The sequence below is a fragment of the Neopsephotus bourkii genome, unplaced genomic scaffold (assembly GCF_033783945.1).
Source record: "Neopsephotus bourkii isolate Nb327-2 ecotype Australia unplaced genomic scaffold, CSIRO-AGI_Nbou_v1 NB_1542, whole genome shotgun sequence".
Taxonomy (NCBI): domain Eukaryota; kingdom Metazoa; phylum Chordata; class Aves; order Psittaciformes; family Psittacidae; genus Neopsephotus; species Neopsephotus bourkii.
The window spans coordinates 2,430,889-2,444,631 of record NW_026902018.1 but is presented as its reverse complement, the minus strand read 5'-3'; the positions used below and the strand labels follow the sequence as shown (position 1 = coordinate 2,444,631).

General features: G+C 43.9%; 1 long non-coding RNA gene across 2 annotated transcripts in view; it reads right to left on the bottom strand.

Annotated features, from left to right (window-relative positions):
- Positions 1-13,743, bottom strand: part of LOC133221509 (uncharacterized) — a 48,281-nt gene that overhangs the window by 23,747 nt on the left and 10,791 nt on the right. The window contains exon 1 of one of the 2 annotated variants that reach the window (XR_009728011.1): positions 5,528-5,664. The exons of the other annotated variant lie outside the window; for it this stretch is intronic. This is a non-coding gene — a long non-coding RNA (uncharacterized LOC133221509). Of the gene's footprint in view, positions 1-5,527; positions 5,665-13,743 lie in introns of those variants that run through there. 2 annotated transcript variants of the gene reach the window in all.

Genomic DNA, 13,743 nt, shown 5'->3' with positions numbered 1-13,743 from the left:
AAGCATGAAACCATCCTGACTGTACCCCGAGATCCACATCCACAAGCACAGCAATGTGTGAACCTGCAGACATCCCAGGATTGCAGTTTCCTCTGTGCTTTATGCTTTGTCTGAGACAGATGAGAGACTTAAGCCTTGAGTCCCTATAAAGCAGCAATACAGATATCATAAAGAAGCTTGTCTCTGAAGCAGTCTGATAGATAATGGCCAGAAACAAAGGCACGGAGGCTTGGCTGAGATGAGTGACCAGGCCTCTGGCCGCTATCACACATGCTGCACTTGGCATCGCTTGCTAGTCAAGGGCAACAACTGCTCTTTTCTGAGCAATAAAGAGCAAAGCCAAACACAGCCACCCCCTGCATCCAAGCTGTCAGTCAGAGGCAATATGCTCAGCAGGAATTGTGCTGCTTACACTTACGGCTTCACTGGGAAAATCAGGACCTGGCTCCTGAATGTAAAGCTTATGTCACTTCCCAAATTAAGCAGCGTCCATTCTGCACTAAAGTGCACACATGCCAAAGTCTGGACAATGACAGAGGCGTGTCCTGACAGGAACATCACCACAGGACTTGCTGGGTGGAAGGATGTACACACCAAACAAGAAATCCCTTTTCAAATGCACATGATGTCTTCATACACATGCCCACTGAGGGTGCACACAGGAAGGCATACAGAGATGGATGTTCACATTTGTGTATATTTGGAGATAGCTCACGAATAATTGTTACTAAAGTCTTACAAGTAAACATGCATGGAAACACAGATGTCAAGAGCTATTTTTAGTGAAGATATTATCAGTCTTAAGCCATTTCATCAAATTGTGCTCTTGAGCAAATCTCTATTTAGTACCAGAGTGCAGCCTCCCTGACACTGAGCCACAGGTAGCTAAAAACCAAAGATGTATATAAATATGTCTGACATCCCTGTCTGAAAGCTTTCACAGGTCATCCTTCTATCAACCTCTGGTTAACCACCAGTATCACATGTACTCCTACACGCCAGTGGCCCTTGCACTGTAAGGAGTAAAGAAATCAAAGCCCGTGCTTCATACTTTGTTGGGATAGATGCGAGTCTTAAACCTTCAGCTCCTTCAGCATCAGTGGAGAGTTTATGGATAAGTTGCAGAATCATGGAATGGGTTGGGTTGGGAGGGACCTTAAAGCTCATCCAGTTCCAACCCCCTGCCACAGGCAGGGACACCTTTCACTAAAGCAGGCTACTCCAAGCCCCATCCAACCTGGCATCATCTCCCAAGCAGGCTGACCTTATGGGCACAGAAACAGTTGACTAAAAGAAGTTCTTGATCCTTTATCATGATCCCCATCTAAATAGTAAAGAACTAAATGAGGAAGAAACCCTCTAAGAAACACCACAGCGAAACTTATGCTCTGCTCCAGATCCTGGTTTGAAACTGAACCGATTGTGACAGCCACAAAGTCACATCACCTAATGGCCACCTTACAGGTGGGCACTTCACCAAAGCAAGTGTTATGTTAAAACATCATCAGAAACAGAATAGAATTTGATGCTGGGGGAGTTTTTCAGCCTAAGATTTTAGTCACCAGAATATTTGTATTATCCAGACCTGGATTATCCCAGAGTTCAGCAAACGCTTCTGAATGCAAAATAATGGGAAAAGGTTGCAAAAAGTCAAAGTTTCCTTTAGATTTTTTTTCTTAAAATGAAACCTTGCAGTTGTTTCTTCCATTTTCCCACTCACCTGAGGGGCTGTGCTCAGGATTCCTCTTTGCTTGAAGCTGAGAAGTGTACAAGCAGGGAATCTCCCAGGTAAGGTCTGAAAATGTGCTGAAAAAAATACAGTTTCTTTTCAGTGTGTGCCTTGCAAGATAATAGGCAGGTAGGAGTCCCTACAGAGTCTGAAGTTCTTTCACACATTAAGTACTGTGTGGTTTTAAACCTGTGATTTGTGGATGATGGGGATGAATCACACAGCTCAGCCTCTAAGTGCTCAGCTATTACCTCCACTGGGGACTATGTTACTGCAGGAGCACTAGCGCTGATAAAAGCACTGAGAGCATTGTTTGTCCTTGGGCACATCATCGGTGGATGTCTGTCTCATATCCCTTCTGAAACACAGGACTTGGACAAAGCAGATATGGTTGTGACCAGTATGGATACTGGCCACTGGGAAAAAGAGGAAGTTTCAAATGGCTGAATCCCTCCAAATATGGGAAGGAAAAATGTTCAGTAGATCTCTAAGGCCAAAAAGAAGAGCAAAGATGGTCACAATCAAAGAAGTATAAAAGAGATCTGGTAGGTCATTGAATCCCCCCTGTTTTCCCAAAGATGGATCAGCTTTTTTGACCTCTTGAAGAGAGTCATGGAAATGCTTGAGTCTCAGATCCACTAAGTTTTAGCTCAGACTGGTAAGAAGAAGAGCTCAGGGTTTGGTTTTGTTACTTACTATGTTGTCATCAGTCCAGCCCCAGCCACGAACTGGACAACTAGCTGATCTACGTACCTGGCAGCAACCTAGCTAACAGGAGCACCGGACAATCATCCCTCTCTGAGTTGTTAGACCCCATCTGGTCTAGACCTGGTTGTGAGCCTGCAAGTACAAGGAAGATACTGATGAACTTGAAATCCAACAGAGAGCCACCATGACAGTCAGGGGCTGAAGCACAGGACCCAGGAAGATGAGCTGAGGGAAGGGAGTTTGTCTACTTTGTACATGTCCTAGGGGGCATCTAATAGCAGCCTTCTTGATATCACTGTAGGTATAAAAGAAAGACTCAGGCTCTTTGCTCAGGTGTGTGGCAGGGGAATAAAAGACATAAATTAAAGGTCAAAAGAAAGGGCAAAAATTGAAGGAGTGAAGGCTCTGCCTGGATATAAGGAAAACTGGGCTATCACATTTCTGAGCCAGGAGGCTTTAAACATCTGACTGAGTCTTGAAGTTCTCATCACCCTTTTCTGAATTCAGTGTTGAGCCTGCTTGGACTAAAACTCAAGAGGTTCCTTCAGGCCCAATTTACTCATTTCTCCTTCCAAATTCCTTCCAGGGTGTGTAAACGTGTCTGTCTCCATGTATGCATGTTGCAAGAGAGAGGGCACATGTACCAGGGCAGTATATGCGTGTATAAAAGAGCAGGTTGGAGTGTGTATGGGTGTGATTGCACAAAAAGAGATTTTCTGCCTCTATATGTATGCATGAGTACAGCAAATGAAAAGTATTAGTATGTTTGTAAGCAAGTGTATGTGTCTGTGTGCTTACACATCAGTGACATTGCTGCATGAGGGAACATGTGTATGTGCACACAAGGAAGCTCAGGAGAGAGAGAGTATGTTTCCAGCTGTATTGCAGAAAAGATCTCTGCACTAACAAGAGCATCCTTCTCCCTCTTCCCAGCCCTTTGTGGCTTGTTGAAGTAATGTAGTTTGTGAGGGGGGAAGTCTTATATCTTGAGACAAACCACATACCTCCAGGGTGTGCATCCAGCCTGGAAGAGAGTGGAAGTGAGACAAGAGAACAGTCCAAGTCTCTCTGAGGTGTCACTGTGCGCACACTGAGTGCAATGACTTGGTCCCATTGGAAGCGATGGGGTGAGAAGAGAGAGCGAGCTTCCTTGAGAGAGCTTCAGAAACAGAAATAGGACAATCCAAACACGCTTCCACTTGAAGTCATTCCCCGTGTACATTCCCAAAGGGTCAGGGATCCTCTAATATGATCGTAGTTGGAAAAGGTGTTCAAAACCATGAATACAGAGGTATGCGAGGCGCAGTATTAAAATGTGGTGTCAGAATACACATGTAAAGTAACATGTTTGGCATCAAGTGCTCTTAGCCTAAATATTCACCAAAGGAGGTTCTGGTTAACCTCTGATGCTTTAATAACCCTCTTGCCAACCTGGGTAGGAGCAGAGAAGCAGCACTCCCAAATTCCACAGAGATGAATCACTGGGTAACCCGGGGGACCCTGGTCATGCTGAAGTGTAGGAGAATTGAAACAGATTGCCAAAGAGCAGAAGGCACACTGCAGGAGGAGGGAGAGCAGGGGGGATCACAGTGTGCTCAGCAGCATCCTGATTGCAGCCTGCGAGGCACAGTAACAGGAGAGGGGAAAATCCCATCCAAACTCTCCAGTTTCCAGCTTTGACTTTCAGCTCTGCCTTGACTGATGCTGCTCCTGACTGAGTTGCTTTACCAAGCCCTGCTGAAGCGCTGTGTTGCTGTTCATGCGCTGTATTCCAAGTAGTACACAAGCCAGGGAGCTGTACACCCAGCTCATTTCATCTGATAGGATGGCTGAGGGGGAACTTGTAAGGTGGAGATCAGAATAAATGATTTACCAGGGCACTAAAAGATCAAGGCAGTTGTGTCTATAGGATCTCAGAGCATCTAAAGCCTGAAGTGTTGCAGCACTTTGAGATCTACCCCCAGGCTGTCAACCTTGCTCCAGCTTCTTGGAGTAAATAATTGTCCTGATCCTCATTAGCCAAAAAGTAAAATACCTGTTCCAAAAGCTCATGCTCCCTCAAGGAAACAGGCATTGGTGAGTACCTGCTTCTCAAGAACACAGAGCCATAAGAAGGATAAAACTGCTATTTTACATTTTAAGTAAGATTCCCTGCTGCAGTTCCAGTAGTATGAAAAGAACAGGAAAAAGAAAGGCTTTCAAAAATGCCTTTTCAACAGAAACTCCAATTCTCACTCCAGGTTTCACTGTAATTCATTCAATAGAAGAGTATCCATCTTGATTCATACTTTGGTCCTTTTTGATATCTGCTTCAAGTCATGGATGTTTCATTGGTAATGTAGCTGTAATGACAATAATATCCAGTTTCCCTTAATGAGCATGAACTTTCGGGCTAATGGGGCCATGCCACCACATTGGTATCAGACTGTTTCACCCTCAACCACTGTGAAGAGTTTCCAACTCCATAAGAAGTCCCACCAAGCTGGAAACATGGTGTTCCTGAGAGGGCTGCGAGCAAATTCAATATGCCAGTATTTGAAATGCCAGAAGTCATTTGCTGTTGGAGTGAAAATGGCCCTTTTTGATTGCAAAAAGACTGTATCTTACTCATAAAACTCTATATGGGCAGTCACTAGAGGGGGCCAGAAAGCCACCTTGTAACAACAGGGGCTGAAAAAATCAATGTTAAGGACAAGGACTTGACTTTTACTCTCCGAGTAGTCCAGTGAGATGAGTAAGGTGGGCTCCAGTGCCTTTGTTTACAACGGATGCCATTTACTCCATGTGCAGTTCCATTTAAATGAGTGGACATCTTCAAGAAGAAGAGCACTAGCCCCATGAATAAATGTGACACAGTTTGGTCTTTAAATAGCACTACCCTTTATATGACCTTCCACAATCATAAAATTAAGTCTAGAAAGACCTCCAGGGCAAAATCAAACTGAATTTGTCAAAATGGGTTACAAAGAACATAGTATGCAGCCAACCTAAGTTGGAAACATGTCTCCAAATAGGAAAGAGTTGGAGGTCATGGAGAAAACACAAGAATGGCAGAAGCCAAGTCCATGGTGATATGGGAGGCATATGCACTATGCAGAGCATCTCAGTGCTCCCCTAGGGTCCAAGAAATGGATGGGTTTTGTTTCAACAGGAGCACTGAAAACCTTCAACCTGAGGTAGGGTCTTGCCACAGGCAGTACAGGCACATTGAGAATCCAGCACCTTGAAGACTTGACAGGCCAAGCACACAAAAGATGGAGGAGTTAACAGCAGCTCCAAGGGGCGGTGTGGCTATGCCTGGAAACAAGATTAGCTTTTTGAAAGCCACATTAGTGCTGATGGGAACTTGCCATGTAGATGCGCTGCAGGATGCTGCCAGCATCCCATTACTTTCCGGTTGCAACTAGAGCATCTTTTCTATTAACTCCATTGGGCACCACAACAGCATCCCCGACAGCGTCTTCATTCACTACTTTTTGACTATTGAATGCACAGCCATTGGTTCTGCTAAAGAAGGGTGATCACTTTAACCAGGTCTCTTAGCAAGCTGATGCCAAACCAGCAACTGTCTTTGCTGAATGTCACCAGCAGCATGTACCCCTAAGCAAATGGGTAACTGGAGCCCCACAAACCCACTGACTAAGGTCTCCTTGCATGCAGATGTCACTACGAAGGAAGGACGTTCTGGCTACATTAAAGTCCATTAGGTCTTTTACGTCAGCTTGCAAGGTTTTCACCCTTTGGCCCACACACACAAGGGATGTTCCTGAAGAAATTCTAAGGACCTTTTGAAAGGTGACCAAGAAAGCCAAGCTTCCTGTGAGGAAACACAAGTTTCCTATGAAGGACTTCATGGACAATGTCTACAAATCCAAAAGCTGAAGAACCGCTCTCAGTTTAAAGACAGCTCTGAAATTGCTGTTGTAAAGATACACCTTGTGCTGGGAAGAAAACAGCTCCTGCCCTTCAGTTTAGCCCTCCATTTGCATAATATCCATATTGCATAACGCCCATACTGCAAAGCTATGCCATAAAAAGGTCTAATTTAAGTTATGAAAAGCTGTCAGGGATGAGAAAGTTAAGATTTGCCTTTCAACTCTTCTCTCTTCAACTGTCTTTAAAAATGATTCACGATAAAGCCAAAAACTAAGCAACTACATGATTAGAACTGAGCCCCACCGTAAATCCAAAGGCTTTTCTTTCTGTTCTTACCTCCTCATGCAGTATCAGGTTACCAGAACAGAACAACTGTACGAATCCAGAGACAGCCAAATCTGATGCCCGAAACTCAACTGCTACTTGCTTAAAAGGTAAGTGATATCTCAAGAAACACATGTTGGCTGTGCGGCTTAAAACAATGGATCCTTGTAGCAAACCATAAACCTCTACTTAATAAAAAAGAAGTTACATTGTCAAATGACATTTACCATAAGCAGCGGACTGTCAGGGCACAGATACCACGTGCTGCAATACTTCTCTGGGGCTGCTCAGCAGAGGAAATGAGAAAAAAGAGCTGAGCAGTTCAAGCACTCACAGGGTATTGAAAGAGGATGAACAGAGAATGGGGTTTTTCCTCCTGATTTCTTTCCCAAAGAGAAAATTACTGAACATAGAAAGTGGAAAGGAGTAAAGGAGAAGGGAGGGAGAGAGAGGTTTGAAAAGTGTCTTATTTTCTCCTTACATTCAGCCAATACAAAGGTTTCAGTTAGTGCTTAGAAGATTTATTTTTGGAGATGGGAGGGCAAAAAGTAAAAGAGAACCCAGAAAACCTGGGGCTTGGATGGAAAAGGAAGATTTGGAAAGTAAAACCTTATCACGTTATGACAATAATGGTATAATAGTGCTCTACTATGATAACTACATTACAGCCCTATGTATTCACATGCCAACTGCATATCCACAACAACCAGGCATCTCTGGATGACATTAAACAGGTTGGCAAATGTACTTTGCCAAAAAGAAGTGTTTAATTTTTAGCTTCAAAAACATTAGGTCTCACCAGCACTAAAATACAAGACCCTAGAAGGCCTTTTAAGCAGAGAGATACAAGGACACAGCAGGCAAGAAGATCTGAGGCTGTTCAGATAAACCAAGAAATCTCCTGCTTTCCTTGCCAATACTTCAAACCAAACACAAGCTGTAAGTGTATGAAATTCAGAACCATTTGTTTCAAGAGCCCTCAGTTCTTTTTTTCTACCTGAACTGGAAAAGGGGAGAGAAAAAGAGTACTCTGCACAAAAGATGGGTTTGCTTTACATCTCTATAGAGGAGCCGGAGTTTTCCTTAACGTCTCTGCATCCAATCAATGCCACAAGTCTAGGAAGTTTGGTAAAGTCTGGATCCACATCCTAATTTCACAGAGACTACATATGATATCCAATGCATGTTATCTATATAGCAATTCATGGGTCCTTCTCTATTCTTCAGAAAGTACGTACTTTTATATACCCTTCAGGCTGGTACATACGCCTTTCTTGTTGGGAGCACAGGGCTAAGTGTTACTGGTTCCACTACTGAATCATTGTTGCTATAGATACTGCTACAGTCACATTATAGTTTCCACAAAGATGCTTCAGCAATTTACTCTGGTGATTAAACTGGAGCCATTTATTGCACAGAATAAATAACAGGGCAATGGTGAATTATGGGGCTACGACTCCATCGATGGGTCCCGGTGACATCATAAACCACAAGAACCAAGCTCAAGTCCTCAGAACTCCCGAGATGGAATTATAAGCTCCATCATTCAAACTGTGCTCTTTAAAGTTATTTGATATAATATATGGAGCCAACAAAATGAAAGAGAGGGAGAGAGAGGCAGAGACAGACCGTCAGGCTCTCAGGCCAACCACGTACTCTCCTGGCCACCACCAGTCTGCAGCCAAGATTGGGAACAGCTGCCCCAGTGCACAGGAGGGACGGGCTGCCAGGCATTCAGCACAGCCAGGTATGTGTCTTCTGCTGGGAGTGCTACTCAAGATCAATGTTGCCTGTGGGACCACATGGCTCAGCACGGTTCTGAACCCTCACAGCCTGCCAGGAGAGCCTGGATTCCCAACAAAGGTCTCTGGGAGCACTGGTGTTGTGAAGTACAATGAGAAGAATGAACACGTATGAAGTACAGGCATCACCTTCTTTGCTAAATCCTTTTTGCTCTGTTAGACAGAGTGGGGTCACCTCTCTCCTGAGCTCTGATGAACCCCAGAGAGAGTGGGTTTTAAAGAGTTTGAGCACTCTTGTGTCTAAGCACTGAAGTAGCATAATGATGTTTGCCTCATGGCTCTGCATCCTGATGGTATCAATGAAGGATCTGTTTTTAGAACAGACCAAGACTATTTGCTGGCCAAGAATTTTCTCTTGTAAGGATATGGGGCCAGGTTCTGAGCACGTTGTAAACTGCTGACATTGATTTAAATGAGCTGAGGCTCTGGCTCCAAGCCTACTGTGCTAGGACAGCATACACCTGCAGCTGATGACTGCAGAGCTTGAGCAACATTGATTGCTTTGTGCGTTCTGGCCCATTAGATGTTATTTAAAATCCTGGAGTATCAGAGAACAGAACAATCTATAAGATTAGTGATAGCAGATGGATCTTCTCACTCGTAAAAGTTGTTTGTTTGACTTCAGTGCTTACCAAAAGTTGTATTTAGCAACCAGCAAATGAGAAGCTTTTTCCTCATCTCTTTTGAAAGCTTCATGCAGCCAGCTTTTTGTTTCTTGATGTATTCAGGGACAAGGAAGATGTAAACCAGCCACTGCAGGCTCACTCTTTCTTGAACAGCACAGAAAATGGAAGTAAATCCCTGCTGGGAAATCACAGCAGGAATGCCACAGCAGTTCTGGGCTGGGATGAATGAGGTGGTGACTCTGCCTGGCCATCTCCCTCTCATCACCATCTCTCAAACACAACTTTCAGATCAGGGAAGTTAAAGACTCACTCCAGTTATTCCCCTTTAAATGTATACTTAAGGGTAGCATTTTCAAAATCACTCATCATTGACCTAAAATGTGATGCTATTTGAGGTCAGTGTTGTATTTTCCACTGGGGACAGCTGGACCAATGTTGAGTACTATCAAAATTTCCGTCCATGCATACGTATACAGAGAGGGAAAGAGAGTGTACAGCGATACATGTATCTTAATGTACCATCCCAGACAGAGACAAAACCACACTTTTAATAGCTTTCTATATTGATTTCAGAACTATTTCTCATGTGACTGCAACATTTGCAGACTTTAAAAACTAAAGCTCAACTTCAAAACCGATGGGCTTGATTGTAATCTCATTGTAAAATGATACATCTCCAATGAAGATAATTACCCCGATGGAAATGTAATCAGAAACAGGTAATTTTGTCTCATTGCCCTCCTCTGTTCACCTTCTTTCAGATGGGAATTCGGGTGCAGATACAGTTCAGAACTGTTCATACCTTTTGCAAGCTGGCCAAGAGGAACTTTGTAGAGCTGCAAGTGCCCATATCAGACCTAAATTTACCCCTCTTTATCTGCCTTCACCTTATCTCTCTCCATCACACATACACACTCATTTTGGGTTTTGTCTGTGCTGTGTACCCTTCACCTTGTACTTTGTGTTTGCTACAGGAGGAATGCGTCAGTTCAGGTGAGCCAAAGATTAACATGAGCAGCCTTTCCTTCTGCTGAAGACTCCAAGGGTGATGGAACACACCTCTCGTGGCACCTTCTCCATTAGCAAAGACATTCCAAGTAAGCTGTTTAAGCTGCTCTGCAGGGCAGGCTGCTGTTCTCTGCTGTAAGTTAATTGTTCAAAGGATGGGCCCTTTATTTATATTGCCTTAGAGAACAGGTAGGCTTATGGAATAAAGCTGCACAGCAGAAGGAGGATGAATTGCTGTGGTTAATTAGTAATTTACTAATTGCATATTCCAGCAACCCTGCAGGATCTATACCACACTAAACACAGCATCTACACTTTCCCAAAGACAGCATTCAAAGCTCCCCAGCAGCACTGCAGTGGGCAAGGCCTCAGAAACACCTTGGAAAGGGTAATTTTACTTATGGCATAAATACAGATAAGATAGTGACAGCAACAAGATTGCCAGCACAGATTCCCCCTTCATGTAAGGAAGAAGTTGCCACATGTGTAAGAAGGGACTATTGTCCATGCTGTCACAGAGCACAGACTTTGGGGCCATTTCTAAAGGCACTAAAATGGTTATAGGATAACAAAGCAAAAAGCAGAATCAGGAGTCCTTGGAGTTCAGGACATCAGACTTTGGCCTTTTCAAGGATCTACTTGAAAGAATTGCATGGGATACAGTCCTGGAGAAAAGAGGGATCTAGAAAAGCTTGGTTGATTCGGAGACATCCCCTCCTCCAATCTCCAGAATGGTCCCTCTTGACAAGCAGGAAATCAAAGGAAGCAGGAAGCTTGCATGGGTGAACATGGAGCTCCTGACAAAATTGATATAAAGGAAGAATACAAGAGGTAGAAGCAGTGTCAGGTAACCAAGAAGGAATACAGAAATACTATGTGAGCTTGAGTCAATAAAGTAAAAGCCTCTCTAGAGCTGAATATGGTGGGGAACATGGAAGGGCTTCTACAGATACATCAGCAGCAAGAAGAAGGTTCAGGAAAATGATAAATGGGGCAGGGATATGGTGAAAAAGGACCTGGAAAAGACCAAGTTGCTTCATGCCTTCTTCACCTCAGTCTTCCCTGGTATGCCCTGAGCATCCTGACCTAGCTGACCCTGCTCTGAGCAGCAGACTAGAAGATCTCCAGCAGTCCCTTCCAATTCAACTACTCTGTGATTGTATGGATGAAGCAAAGGAAAAATACCCCTTCAGAAACACTATGAGGGAAATGAGGCCTGAATCAAGGAGATGCTTCCACAGAGAAGGATGCAGGATTTGAAATGTGAATCACCTTTTCTTTTGTTCCACACAGAAGCAGACAAAAGCCAAGAAGGGGTTTAATTGGGCACACCAAAGGCAAGCTCAAGCCCAGTGCGTGTGCATGTTGTGAATGTGCAGTGCAAAAGGCAGTTGGAGGACGTAGTGAAACACAACATACCCTTTAAAACACAGGGTCTATTGTCTTACCTGACCAAATTTGCCTTAATCAGGTGCTGGCTCCATTTCACCTCTTGAACACGAGCTCCCAGATTTGCAAGCACGCAGTGAACTTTACCAGCAAGCAAAAACAGCAGAAAGGAATAAAACCCAAACCTAAGTCTCACCTTACCTGAGCTTGCTCTTTCACTTTAGCCCCTTTGCCCAGGTCACAGGATGCTTTCGCCTGGCCAGACAACTAAAGGAGAGCAATAGAGAAATCAAATGTTACTAGGAAGAAGTAAACTGCCTGTTGTTCTGGGCATGCTTTTTCTTCCCTTCCTTTAATTTCAATTTGCAAAGACAGTGAAATGGAAAATGTGCCTCTAATTATTACCCCTGTGCTGCCTAAAAGCCTCTCTCCAAACTTTTAAGTCTCCTCAAGTTTCAGGTCCTCTTTTTCTCCCTCTCTCTTTCTCTCTCCCCCTTTTTTATTTAAACTAATCTAAAAAAGCTATAAAAAGCCTCTGACACTATAAATTCCCTTGTAAACCCTTGTTTTATAGGTTTAATTGCCTCATTTTACTGCCTTGCATGCTTTGTTCCTTCAGTATTTTAGAGAGCTGCCCCAGTATTTAGTACAAGCAGGCTACCTGGGGAAAGAAAGACAATCTCAGAGCCCTCTAGTAGAACTTGGCTGTGGTCAGAGCTTTGGCACGGGCAGCACCCTATGGAGACTGAGCCTTGAAATGGCTCCACTCAGACGCATGCATGTGGGAAGCTGACCTGGACAAAAATGGAGAGTAACCTCAGCACTGGGAAGTTCAAGTGTCCCTTGACATGGGTTAAAATCGTGCTGAGTAGCCTTGAGGGTATGAGAAGCCCCACAAAGAATCTCTCAGAGGGGAAGGGGCGCCGGGGAAGATGCTGTTTGTGTTTCTGTTATGTGAATAGTTTCTTCCCCAAGCATTGCCAAAGCACAGTTCAAGAATCCCAAAGATTCCTAAGGGCAGCCTCACACTAGGCACTATACAAACAAGGATAAAACAGTGAGATCCCAGCCCAGGTAGCTCTGTGTCTAAGCACCTACCCTCTTCCAAGGGCAAGAGGGGTGAGTATGAGAGTCCTACCAACATTCTTGGTCTTTCATGGTCTCTTGCTCACAGTGTTGAGCCCAAAGCCTTAATGTCCAAGCAAACAGCAAAACCCACTTTGACTTCACACATTTCCTAATCATGTCCATGTCTGTTGGTCCATGTCTGTTGAACTGGCTTCCAGAGATCTTAACTGGACACTGTGGCTGTCCTGTGCCTCAGCCTGAGTGGTGTGAAGGGCAGAAAAGATACATAGGGACTTCACATGGACAGCTACCAGGAAACTCTTGTTCTTTTCTCAGGATTAGAATCATCAATGGACATGCAAAAAACAGCCACATTCACAGTCTATGTTGGTTTTTCTCATTAAAGAACATTTACAGCATGTTTCTGTGCAAGTGTTGCCTAAACACCATCAAACTGCAGCAATGCTGTGAAAGCTTCATTGACTGCCTTGAGTCTTGGATCCAAGACCTTGATGTCTAGCAAAATGAAACAGCCCTGCAGACCTTTCAACAGAAGGGTTGGGTGCTTTTCCCCTCAAACAGTGATCCCAGAATCCATTTCTTAGCTCCCAGAAACTGAGATGACACCATTGGTTTCATCTCAGTCGAGAAATGTCTGTGATTCCCATACCCAGGTGATCTGTTAGGAAGGACAGACTATGCTGGGGTTTATTCCCAAACTCCTTCTTTCACCAGTTCTAACTCAAACATGGGAATCAGAAAGTACTAGAAAGAAGGGAGGAATAAATGTAAGCCTAAAAGCTTCCAAACAGTTTGGGTTTGGCTTAACTGAGGAAATGGTAAAAGCATCCAAATGCGGCTTTTATTGGCAAATTAAAGGGTTTTTTCCCCCTGTTTTCCTAAAGAGGCAAGGCTTGTGAATCAGGATGTGTATGCATCTTGCATTGCTTTTTGGTTTATGGTAACTTCAGAAAACTTTGAGCATTCTTAACCAAATATGTCAGGGAGCAAGAAGGCTCAGGATTATTGAGTGTCTGCAAGTTCCATAAACACAGATGAGCCAGCGAAGGGAAAAGATACAAATTTGTTTTCCCCGTGCTTAATCTAAACCAGACAGAAAGTTCTATTACTTTATGCTGTTCACCAAGTTACCACCCTCTAAAATGCTTCCCCCAGAGGGAGGGACAAGTACGCTGTGTGAAGAACTGAATTT